Source organism: Tursiops truncatus, chromosome 8 (assembly GCF_011762595.2).
Source record: "Tursiops truncatus isolate mTurTru1 chromosome 8, mTurTru1.mat.Y, whole genome shotgun sequence".
Lineage (NCBI taxonomy): Eukaryota > Metazoa > Chordata > Mammalia > Artiodactyla > Delphinidae > Tursiops > Tursiops truncatus.
Genome location: NC_047041.1, coordinates 18404946 through 18417019, shown reverse-complemented (window position 1 = coordinate 18417019; position 12074 = coordinate 18404946).

The following is a 12074-nucleotide window of genomic DNA, read 5'->3' as shown; positions in this document are numbered from 1 at the left end:
CCATCCACCTCACTACAAATAACTCAATTTCATTTCTTTCTTTGGCTGAGTAATATTCCATTGTATATATGTGTCATATCTTTATCCATTCATCCATTGATGGACACTTAGGTTGCTTCCCTGTCCGGGTAATTGTAAATAGAGCTGTAATGAGCATTGTGGTACATGACTCTTTTTGAATTATGGTTTTCTCAGGGTATATGCCCAGTAGTGGGATTGTTGGGTCATATGGTAGTTTTATTTTTAGCTTTTTAAGGAACCTCAATTTACATTCCCACCAACAGTGCAAGAGGGTTCCCTTTTCTCCACACCCTCTCCAGCATTTATTGTTTGTAGATTTTTTGATGATGGCCATTCTGCCTGGCGTGAGGTGATACCTCACAGTAGTTTTGATTTGCATTTCTCTAATGATTAGTGATGTTCAGCATCCTTTCAAGTGTTTGTTGGCAATCTGTATATCTTCTTTGGAGAAATGTCTATTTAGGTCTTCTGCCCATTTTGGGATTGGGTTTTTTTTTTTTTTTTTTGATATTGAGCTGCATGAGCTGCTTGTAAATTTTGGAGATTAATCCTTTGTCAGTTGCTTCATTAGCAAATATTTTCTCCCATTCTGAGGGTTGTCTTTTAGTCTTGTTAATGTTTTCCTTTGCTGTGCAAACGCTTTTAAGTTTCATTAGGTCCCATTTGTTTATTTTTGTTTTTATTTTCATTTCTCTAGGAGGTGGGTCAAAAAGGATCTTGCTGTGATTTATGTCATAGAGTGTTCTGCCTATGTTTTCCTCTAAGAGTTTGATAGTGTCTGGCCTTACATTTAGGTCTTTAATCCATCTTGAGTTTATTTTTGTGTATGGTGTTAGGGAGTGTTCTAATTTCATTCTTTTACATGTAGCTATCCAGTTTTCCCAGCACCATTTACTGAAGAGGCTGTCTTTTCTCCATTTATATTCTTGCCTCCTTTATCAAAGATAAGGTGACCATATGTGAGTGGGTTTATCTCTGGGCTTTCTAACCTGTTCCATTGATCTATATTTCTGTTTTTGTTCCAGTACCATACTGCCCTGATTACTGTAGCTTTGTAGTATAGTCTGAAGTCAGGGAGCCTGATTCCTCCAGCTCCATTCTTCTTTCTCAAGATTGCTTTGGCTATTCGGGATCTTCTGTATTTCCATACAAATTGTGAAATTTTTTGTTCTAGTTCTGTGAAAAATGCCATTGGTAGTTTGATATGGATTGCATTGAATCTGTAGATTGCTTTGGGTAGTATAATCTTTTTCACAATGTTGATTCTTCTAGTCCAAGAACATGGTATATCTCTCCATCTGTTTGTATCATCTTTAATTTCTTTCATCAGTGTCTTATAGTTTTCTGCATACAGGTCTTTTGTATCCTTAGGTAGGTTTATTTCTAGATATTTTATTCTTTTTGTTGCAGTGGTACATGGGAATGTTTCCTTAATTTCTCTTTCAGATTTTTCATCATTAGTGTATAGGAATGCAAGAGATTTCTGTGCATTAATATTGTATCCTGCTACTTTACCAAATTCATTGTTTTAATAGTTTTCTGGTAGCATCTTTAGGATTCTTTATGTATAATATCATGTCATCTGCAAACAGTGACAGCTTTACTTCTTCTTTTCCTATTTGGATTCCTTTTATTTCTTTTTCTTCTCTGATTGCTGTGGCTAAAACTTCCAAAACTATGTTAAATAATAGTGGTGAGAGTGGACAACCTCTTCAAGGGACTCTTGACACTTAATCAAGAGGAGACAACATGGCAGATTTCTCCCCCGTAATGCAACAAAGAACTACAGTAATGGGTCTTTTAGAGAAGACTTCAAATGTGCTATTGTTATGAAAGCAGGCTGGCTTGGCCATGGGAGATTTCACAGGCTTTTGGAGTTGGCCAGAGAAGGGGCTGCTGAGAGCCCCATTTGGGTTGCCACTTCACACAGCTGCTCTCTGCTGTGGCTGGCTTCCCTCCATGCCTGAGGAAACCAGAAGGGGAGAACTAATGAACCTCCTGGTGATTGACAGCCACCCATCCCTAGGCTGCCTGGCTCCTAAATGAAGAGGGTGAGTTTACTGAGGACCCCAACTGATGGGTAAAAGGCTCCTTTCTTCACTCCATGGCAGTAATAAACTTCCCTCAGTCCCTAAATTATACGTTCAAAGGGAGTGGGATTGAGATCCTGGCTGCCATGACTGTGCGCCCATGGAGACACTTAAGGAGAGAGGTCAGCAGAGGGCATTAGTAGAAGAACCTCTCTCTGGAGGATGAAGCTGGGAACCTGAGATTAGAAGAAGCTCTCGGCATTTGGCCCCTTAAAAATGCCTACAGTGTAAGACACAGATCCTGGACACTGCGGAAGCTTCAAGCAGACTGAAGACTGGTTGGTTGTGTGGATACTTGTTACAATGACTGGTCTGTGACTGGAGCACTTGAATGTATTCATTTATCAAATAACCACTTATGAGGTACCAAACGTATGTCCCTAAGATAGTCCATGCCTTTGAGATCTGATGGGGCCACCTTCTAAACTTTTTCCATGAAGAGGACCTTGAGTTCTTTTGTCTAAACCCATCTCCTTCTCTGGTTCTGTGTGTTTATGCTTCTCCCTCTCCAGATCTCACTAGGAAATTGGTGAAATTCCAATAAAGTCTACACCTTAGCGATCAGTATTGTACCAATGTTAATGTCCTGGTCTTGATAGCTGTGCCATGGTTGTATAAAAGGTTGACATTAGGGGACGCTGGGTGAGTGGTATATGGGAAGTCTCTGTACTGTTTTCTCAACTTTTCTGTGAGTCTAAAATTAGTTGGAAATAAGAAATTAAAAAAAATTAGGAAGTCTCACTAGGAGTTTCATTGACTCTTTCTGACTGCTTCTTTTCCATCTCTCTTTTGACCTCTGTCATTCTCTACCCTTTCTATCATCCTGTTAGTATCTCTTTACCTTTCCTCTCTGTTCACTTCCCTTTCTCAATCTCTGTCTCTGCCCTTCATTTCTCCTTCGCACAAAAATCTGCTCTCCTACCCACATGTAAACACCTAATCAGTCACTGAATTCTCTTAATTAAACTTCCTGAATATCCATCAGCAATTACCTCCTCTCTGGTGCTGCTTTCAAGGCTCCTGCGTTGTACCACCATCACCCACACTACACAATCACCCCGATTATTCCAGGGACCCCCTTCCTTGGACTCACCACCTCGGGGATGGGCTCCAGCTAGTCCATTGTCCACACTGGGCAGCTCTGGTTCACTCTAGCCCCTGATTCACACCATCACCGTTATCTGCATTGCCTACTGAAAAAAAGCCAAGCAAGCATCGTCATACTCTGGTCCCTATTTCCCCAGCTTCAACTCCCCTCCAGTGAGTTCACTGAGTCCCAAAGCAAAGTCTGACAAGCGCTTCTGCACATGACAGAAAGAACAGTGCTTCTTTTTCCTGAAGACAGTGAAGGAGGGTTATTACATGTGAAGATGAGGTTCTTGGGCTGTGTGCAGAGAGAGGAGGGGAGGGAAGAGGAAGAAGAGAGGGGTTTCCATTTCAGAATCAGCAGAGGACCCTGAAGGAGAGAAGGGAGGCATCTCAAGCCTTCTCAGGATCATGGTCTTGATGGGCTTCGCTGCTGCTGTGCTGAGATTCCCAGAGGTACCAGAGCAGTCTGTGTCTTCCAGGTGGATGAAAAAATGGACCGGGGTCCAGGCAAAGACCATGGCCACATCCCTCCACACTGGTATATTGTCCCTTTCATTCACCAGCTTTCAGCAGTGCCGCCTCCAACCTGTCAATGGAACCAGCTCAACGCAGACGCTTTAAATGCCCACAGATCCCATGAATGCAGCACGTGCATATTCCTAGCTTTATAGCAACCTACTCCTTCCTCAAGATTTTATGTTTCAACAGCACCAAACACATCACAATGTGGTAGCCATTGGGGGCAAAGGAGTGAGAGGGTTCAGAGGTTTGTGTCCATCAGTCATTGGTTAAAGGCAACTCCCAGTGGGGTGGGAGTCTGCTACAAGAGGGGGGGCTGCCATATTAGATGGGGGGCCCAGGGAAGACCTCATGGAGAAGATGACATTTGAATCCAATCCTTCAGGAAGTGCAAGCAAACTACCCAGGTGGCCCCAATGTCCATCACAGCGCCTGGCAACTAGCAGACCCTCCGTATAGTTGGTTGAATGAATGAATGAATAATGAACGATGCTCTGTGTTCCTCTTCACCTGCGTGGGAAGGGTTCCGGGCTCCTGGTCTGCACCCCAAGGTCCAGGTCTGATGTTGCAGCATTCATTTGCAGGCCTCTTCCAGCTTCTCTCCTGCTGACTGCCCAGAGCCGGAAGAGGAATTAGCACCCCAGGCCCCAGAGCATCCTCGTGAGGAAAGCACTTCAAGTGGTGGAGAGTTGCAGACTTGCTGGGTGCGTGTGGGCTGCCTCGGGAGCAACAAACGAGCCTGTGCAGATGGCGCTGAGACAAACGGCGCCACCTTTTCACTGTAGCAGTACAGTCGTAATTTTCCAGAGACATTTATTAGGCGACGTCTCCCTTCTGCGGGATTGTGCTGTGGCTGGCGCACAGAGACCGCTGCCAGCAAGGTGGAGTGAGGGACCCAGTACTGACGGCGTGATGTGCACCCAGATCCTCCCATTCTTTTCCTCCCGTCCTCGCTTCTGACGATTTAAAGGTTCGTTTGATGCTTGAGTAGCTGTGTCTCTCTAGACATCTGCATTCTTTGCAGGTATTCCCTGCTGTGGCATATCCTGAGAGAACTCCATCAAATAATTACCTTTCCTTTTACTCATTCTCCTTCTTTTCACTGGATCTGCATCACTATAACATATTCGATGGTCTTCTCAAAGTAGTAAGCCTTCCCTGTGATTGCAAAGTGTATTCATGTACAGTATTAAACCCACACCTGGCAGCTCTTCAGCTCAGGACTTGCTGGATCTGACAGGGCTCAGGGCCCACGGTGGGTTCCTACCACCTTCTGTTTGGGAGAGGGAGAGCTGGGGTCATTGAGGCCCTGGGCTCTGCCCTCCGGCCCCACGGGAATGGAGAAGCCAGTCAAGAGCTTATTCCAGGTGCACCCCCTGACCCTGAGGAAGCAGTTCTTCCCCAGGGCCTGTGGACTCTTCGCCCAGGATCCCCAGGGAGCCCCCTTTGCCACTGGGAGTCTTGGCCCAACTTGGTCCAACTTTCCCCACTTCTCAGAATCTGGAGAAAGTGAGTTTCACTGGGAGACTAGAGCACTTGAGAGTCTGGGTCCTGCCGCTAGGGCTCAGGGGCCTGCTTGCCTTGGCATTCTCCATGCCTCTCAGGTACACACTGCTTCTCTAACTTGACTGAAAGCTCCCTGTGGACAGACACAATATCCTTGTTTTTCCCAAAGCCTCTAGCACAGAGCTGGGTGATCAACTCACAATTAACAGTAAGCACTTATCACTTCCAAGTCCTTTTCTAGGAAGCATTCTCGGATAAGGTCCTTCCTCCCATAAACCCTACATTATCTTAACTTTAATAAACAGCTTTACGACTTTGTAAGAATCTCTCCAACTAGATGGTGAGCTCCTGCAGCATCTTACATTTTCCTCCTCTGGGAACCCTCTGTCTCCTTCATATCCAATACGTGAACATGAATCCTAGATCTTCTTTTGCTCGTTTTATCTTCCCAGTGCCCAGAGTACACAACTTGAAGGAAGAAAAAGCAAACTGTTCTAGAAAGAGCACACACTTAGAGTCAAGACACCTGGGTACTAGTCAGTTTCCATACCATCCTTCTGAGTAAGAATCACACAATCTCTCTGGCCTTCATTTTCCTCCTCGATAAATACGGAAATACCATCAAATTACAAACACCAAAGACCTGAAGGCCATTGTCATCCCTCTGCCTCCAGATGTGTATCTATCTAACTGGAAAGGCCACCAGATGTGGAAATTCAACAACCTTACCTGTGCCCTTGACCCAGGGGTTGGTTAACTACCCTGGAGTTAAGAATGTCTTCCTTTTGCTTCTCCATGTTGCTCGCTGTTGAAGCAGAATCTCTGTGTTCTGTCCATGGCTTACCAGGGAGAGCGTATGTATTTCTCCTTCCACAGTCTGGAGCTGAGTGGGGAGGGTAGAGTGAGGGTGAAGTCAGGGTGAGGAACCACGCAGAGAAATAGCTTTCTATCCAGTACTGTGTCCAGATCACCTGTGTAACTTTAAACACCTACTCTTAGATCTGCTGGATTCGAGTCTTTGGGGGTGGGGCTCCCCAGTTGATTCTGAAGTTCCATCAGGGTTAGAGAGGGCCTGTGGGAGTCCTGCGACCCTTTCTCAACTCCCCACCCCCATAGGCAGGGTCTGGGAAAGACTTTAGGGTCTCAGCTTCCATCACCAAGCTCTGGAGGCAGGATTTCTAGACAAGGCAGCTGACAGCATCCACTTCAGGGCCACACCCACGGCTGAGCACCACAGACCCGAGACAAGCCAGGGCAGCAGGGAGTGCCCTGCACCAAGAGAAGGGCTGAGCGTGAGGCTGGTCCTACCCTCTCTAGCAGACCGTGAGGGTCTTAGACCCTGCCAGTGCTGTCTGGAGGACCTGTCACCCACACCGACTGCCCGGCTGGTTGGATCGATACAAGTGCTTCCTCTTCTGGTCCCCTGTGGAGTTTAGTCCTCTGAGATTCAACTCGTTCAACTTCCTAAGTGTGCGCAGGCTGGCTGCCAAGGTCAGTTTTCTTGCCTTCAAGAAGCTTACCACCTACAGTAATGCCTCAGCCTCTCTCTCACACCTGATGCCACAGCTCGTAAGGCCTGTCCCATAAACCCTGCTGCTGGGACTCCAGAGTGCAGCCAACATCCCAGATGACGCTGAATCTACCTTAGTCCACAGCAGGAAATGGGCTTTGTCCTAAGCTCCCTGGGAAGGAGCCATATGGCCATATGTGGTCACCCCTCATGGGTCTCATACCTGAGGCCAGGCCTGCCTCTGCCTCCTGCCTGGTTCTAATGACCTTCCAGATTCTTCTGTACATTTTTGGTTTTACCAGCTTCTCCAACCTGAGCTTTTTCTATTGTCTTCTTTTTTTTTTTTTTTTTTTCTGCAGTACGCGGGCCTCTCACTTCTGTAGCCCCTCCCATTGCGGAGCACAGGCTCCGGACGTGCAGGCTCAGCGGCCACGGCTCACGGGCCCAGCCACTCTGCGGCATGTGGGATCTTCCCGGACCGGGGCACGAACCCGTGTCCCCTGCATCGGCAGGCGGACTCTCAACCACTGCGCCACCAGGGAAGCCCCTCCATTGTCTTCTTGGTTTATGGGAAGATTCCTTATTTCCAATACCCACTCTCACCTCTCAACCTGCCCCACTTGCCCTCTCTGAATGCAGGAGGGCCTAGCACACAGAGCTGTGCTAGGTCTCCCCTCTCTTTCACAGTGCTCTCTGGAAAGGACATTTCTGAGCTGCTCTCCAAACCACAGCCTGGGCATTGCTATGGAACTTGGGCTGTGGACGGGGTGCCACAGCCTCAGAGCATTCTCTCCCTCCACGCCTGGCTTGACCTGCTACGGTAGACTCTCTTTCTACAGCTGACCCTTCTCCATCCGGGCCAGGGCTGGTGGGTGGGCGAGGCTATGGCAAGCTCCAGAAGGGTGTGGGATCCTCTCCTCCAGCTCCTCTCCTTGTTGCCGTGTGCCTCTCTTGCCCAGGGACCAGACACCACTGAAAGTTCAGCGGCAGCTGTTCGGCATTTACATCTTCCACAGTGCAAGGTTATTTGACTGCCACGATTTGATCTTCTCTAGTTAATAACCTTGACTTATGGAATAATAGCAGCAATGGCAAAGTTCCTTTTCCTGACAGGTTTCCTGCTGCTGGGAGTGATGGGTGAGCACAGACCCCTGCCTCCAAGACCCTCTGTCATCTTGTCCCACAGGGAAAGGGACCCTGCAGGACTAGAGAAATCCAACACACCGTGCCTGTGCCTAGGTCTCCTATCAGCACCTCTCCCACTTCCTCTCTTTGCAGACCAGGACCCCTGCCTTCGGCCCCTTTCTTCGGGCACCACCCCTTTCCTGCCTCTCCCTGTCCTCCTCCATCCAGAGCCACAGGTAGAATGGGTTGCAATCTTTTTTTTTTTTTTTTTTTTTTTTTTTTTTTTTGTTACGCGGGCCTCTCACTGTCGTGGCCTCTCCCGTTGCGGAGCACAGGCTCCGGACGCGCAGGCTCAGCGGCCATGGCTCACGGGCCCAGCCGCTCTGCGGCATGTGGGATCTTCCCGGACCGGGGCACGAACCCGCGTCCCCCGCATCGGCAGGCGGACTCTCAACCACTGCGCCACCAGGGAAGCCCTGGGTTGCAATCTTGATCCCTCTCCTCCTTGTGAGTCCTTCCTGGCAAGGGTTAACTGTGTGTATAAAATTGATTGTGATTTTAGTAATTTGGTATAATCACAGTCTACCAGCAGGTTGCTGTTCCGGCAGGAGGGTTTGGAATTATTTTCTGGAGTTTGCAATATAGAACTTAAATTAAGCCTCAGAAGTCAGGGGAGCTCCGCAGCATCCCTAATGTGGTGCTAAATTCTCAGCAGCACAGTCTCTGTATTAAAGCCTTTGCTGGCAATTAGGTTCATTAACTATCACAATACCTTATTTATTACTCGTCGTGCCATATGGTTTCCCAGCTAAAGAATTGCGCCCGTTCTCCTACAGACCATTTGGCATCATAAAAATGTTAACAAATAATATTATGGCTCTCGGGGGCACAAGGCCTCGCTGGGTTCTGGGTCTGAGCGGCGGGAGAGAATATGAAAACATTTTTCTTCTATGGTGAAATAAAACATTCCTCCAGCAGAAGTATTCAAGGAATACAGCACTTGCATGACATAAATGGGAGTCTTATTTACTCCCGTAATGGTTAAGTCAATATTTGCATCAGCTAGGACTTTCACTCATCTTCCTCTCCACTCTCTTTTGGTGTTGTTTTCACTTCTGGGATTCCCCCTCTTCCTTCTCTACTTCCATGGCATGAGGCCAGCTGCAGCCAGCACCGCCCAAGGAGAGGGGGTGGGCTGCCCGTGCGGTGAGGGCTGTACTCGGGATTCTCCCATGATCCACCGGCTCTCACGCTATATCGCAGCTCAGCCACCTGGGTGCAGCTGCCTTCTCTGCTCGAACCCGTCTTGGGGCTTCGCCTCCCAGTTCTATCTTCGGCGCGTGTTTTCAGCAGAAATAGGGAAGTGACGCAGGCGCCAGCGTTGGCCCATGTTGCAAAGACATTCTGCTGCCCGGGCCTTGCCAGTCCTCCCACAGGGAAGGTGGGCATGGGGGTGGCCAGAGCAGGAAGGGAAACCTCAGGAGGATGGGAGAGATGGGCCTCAGAGGGCCAGTCTGAGAATGTCACCTCGAGAGGGCAAAGCGTCCCGCTGTTCCTTATCCTCCGGATGCGGGAGCGCCAGGCATACGCCTGGGGGCTACAAGCAAAAATTAAATAGAGGAGGAACTGCCTGCCGATTCTTTAGTGTGCAAAAAGCAAGTGCTCTGGCTGCGAGGGGCTCCCCTCTTCCCGATCACGGTCTTCCTCTGAAATGGGCAGTATCCAATCCGGGTTCCAGAGACAACTTGGAAATTTACCTTCTCCCAAGTGTCTCCTTCCACCTGGACAGAGACTTTCCTTGGGAAGCAGTATAATTTAATGGTTAAAACGATAAACACTGGTTTATAATTTTGAATCCTAGCATTGCCACCTACCAGCTGTGTAACCTTTTATGTCTCAGTGTCTTCATCTGTAAAATGGGGGTTATATCAGTACCCACCCCAGCAGCGTTGTTCCAAAAACGAAATGAGTTGGTCTCTTGAAGTGTCTAGGACAGTAGCTGACACTACGCAGTGCTATGCAGGGGGCAGCTGTGATTCAGAACCACTCTCTTGGGTTATCCCTTTTCTTCGCTCTGATATTTCCTTTTATCCCTTTGACGTACTTGGGGGAAGGTAACTCCATGACAACATTGCATTATCCGCAAACCTGATTCTGACTCTGAGATCAAGCCGTGTGGGCAGGGGCAGTGTCAGTCAGGATGACATATGCCCCCGTTCACACACCATTTCCTCTGCTGTGATGACACACTGTCATCTGAGGCTCACAAATGCAGTGACCCCCCTTCACACACTACGCAAGTCACCTGCTAGCCACAGTGGGCCATGGCTGATGAGACCTGATTAGAATCTTAGACGGGGAAGGTCAGGCCGGATGGGACCTTAGAGCTGACCAGGGAAGGTGATGATGTGGCCACGGCTGTCAGCTAGAAAAGGGCGGAAGCAAGTCCCTAGTCTAAATCCCCACCCCCAGCTCCATTCGGCAGATCAGAGAGGAAGGGAACAGAGTGCAGCAGAGGAGAACTCGAAATTGAACAAATTCCATTAAGTTCAATTACACGAAAAGCACAGAAAGGATCTGGCCCCTTGTTGGAATCCCTGGATGAAGCTTTGGGATGAGCTGCCTGCAGCATGGCAGCATCAGGAGCGCTGCCCCTCATGCTAAACAGCTGGGTCCCGGGCTCCCTAGAAAGAAACAGGGTAATCAGGCAAGGACAGTGTCACAGGAAGCCTGTTCCTGTTCTCACGAGTCTGCTTCACAATTTGAGGTGTGGGTGGCACCCTGTCGGCCCAGCTGGCTCCTCGGGAATTTCTCCCTCTGTTCAAAGGCACTTGGTTTCCCTTCCTGCTAGTTTTCTCCTACTCGTTGCAGTGACTAATTTGTTTCCCCTTTACTTCTCCAAGAGGTGGCCCCCTTAGGGAAGCTCTTCTAGGAGGAAGGGTGCAGGGTCTTCGGTTACACAGTGACAATGTGCAAGGACATGTCGGTATGTGTGCGTGTGTGTATATGTGTGCATGGGTGTATGTACACGTGTATGTGCGTGCATGGGTGAATGTATATGCTTGCATGTGACTATGTGTGTATATACACGCATGTGTGTATATGTATGTACATATGTTATGTGTGCATGTGCGTATGTGTGTGTTGTGTATGTGTGTGCGTATATGTGTTGGGTGTGCGCATGCGTGTGTATGTGTGTGCATGTGTGTATATGTGTGTGTGTGTGTGTGCATATGTGTGTGTGTGCGCACACACACTCCCTCATGCACAGAGACAAGCAAGCACTTTGCCTCAGTATGGGCACCGCCCAGTGATACATTCTCCCAGGACATGTGATCAGGTTTCTAGGGCTCATTTTTCACATTCCAAGTCCCCCACTTACTAACTGTGTGCCTTTGGGCATGTCTTCCAATACCTCTTTACCTTGTTTTCCTCATTTGTAAATGGGGATAATAAAAGGATTCACCTCAGCACATCGCTGTGATGATTAAACAATACACGTAGAAAGCTTAAAACACAGTCCTGTAATGTGCCCTCAGCCACTGCTATTTATTATGTATTTATATAGCTATTACTGTAATCTACATTATGTATGATCATCTACTGGGTCGGGTTCTATCCACTATATATCTATATGTTATATACATACATTTTGTCTACGTATTATCTAATTCAGTCTTCACAGCAACCTGTAAAGAGAACAGTCTCTTCTCTACGGAGGACGTGACTAAGGCTCAGAGGGGAGATGAGCTGGCGAAGGCGAGCACAGCACGTGAGCCCACATCCTCCGCCCATCTGGCGCTTGTTCTAACGCAGGCTATTGCCTTCCCTCTGCTGCCTGGAAGGACAGGCACGGGGCGTGCAAGGCTCCACTTCCCTGGGACTCCGTGAGGGCTGAGCCACCCGCAGAGCCTGTCCCACTCCTGAGGGTCATGCTGCCCCCGATGTTGCCCCTGCCCAGCTCCCTGGGCAAGTCTGGGAAGGGTGGGTCTCACCAGGGCTGTACCCTCCAGCCACGTCTACAGGGAGGAAGGGCAGGGCAACAGGAGTAAATTTACCAAAAGCTGAGACTATGAGGAAGAGAAAAGAGCAGAAGTGGACGATCAGGAGATGGTTTTCAGGAACATTAAACAGAGTCCGGCGAGAAGTGGGTAATTTTAATCCCATGCAGCTGCTGGAAATTAATTTAATTGTGCTGGTGCTGATTCTTCTCC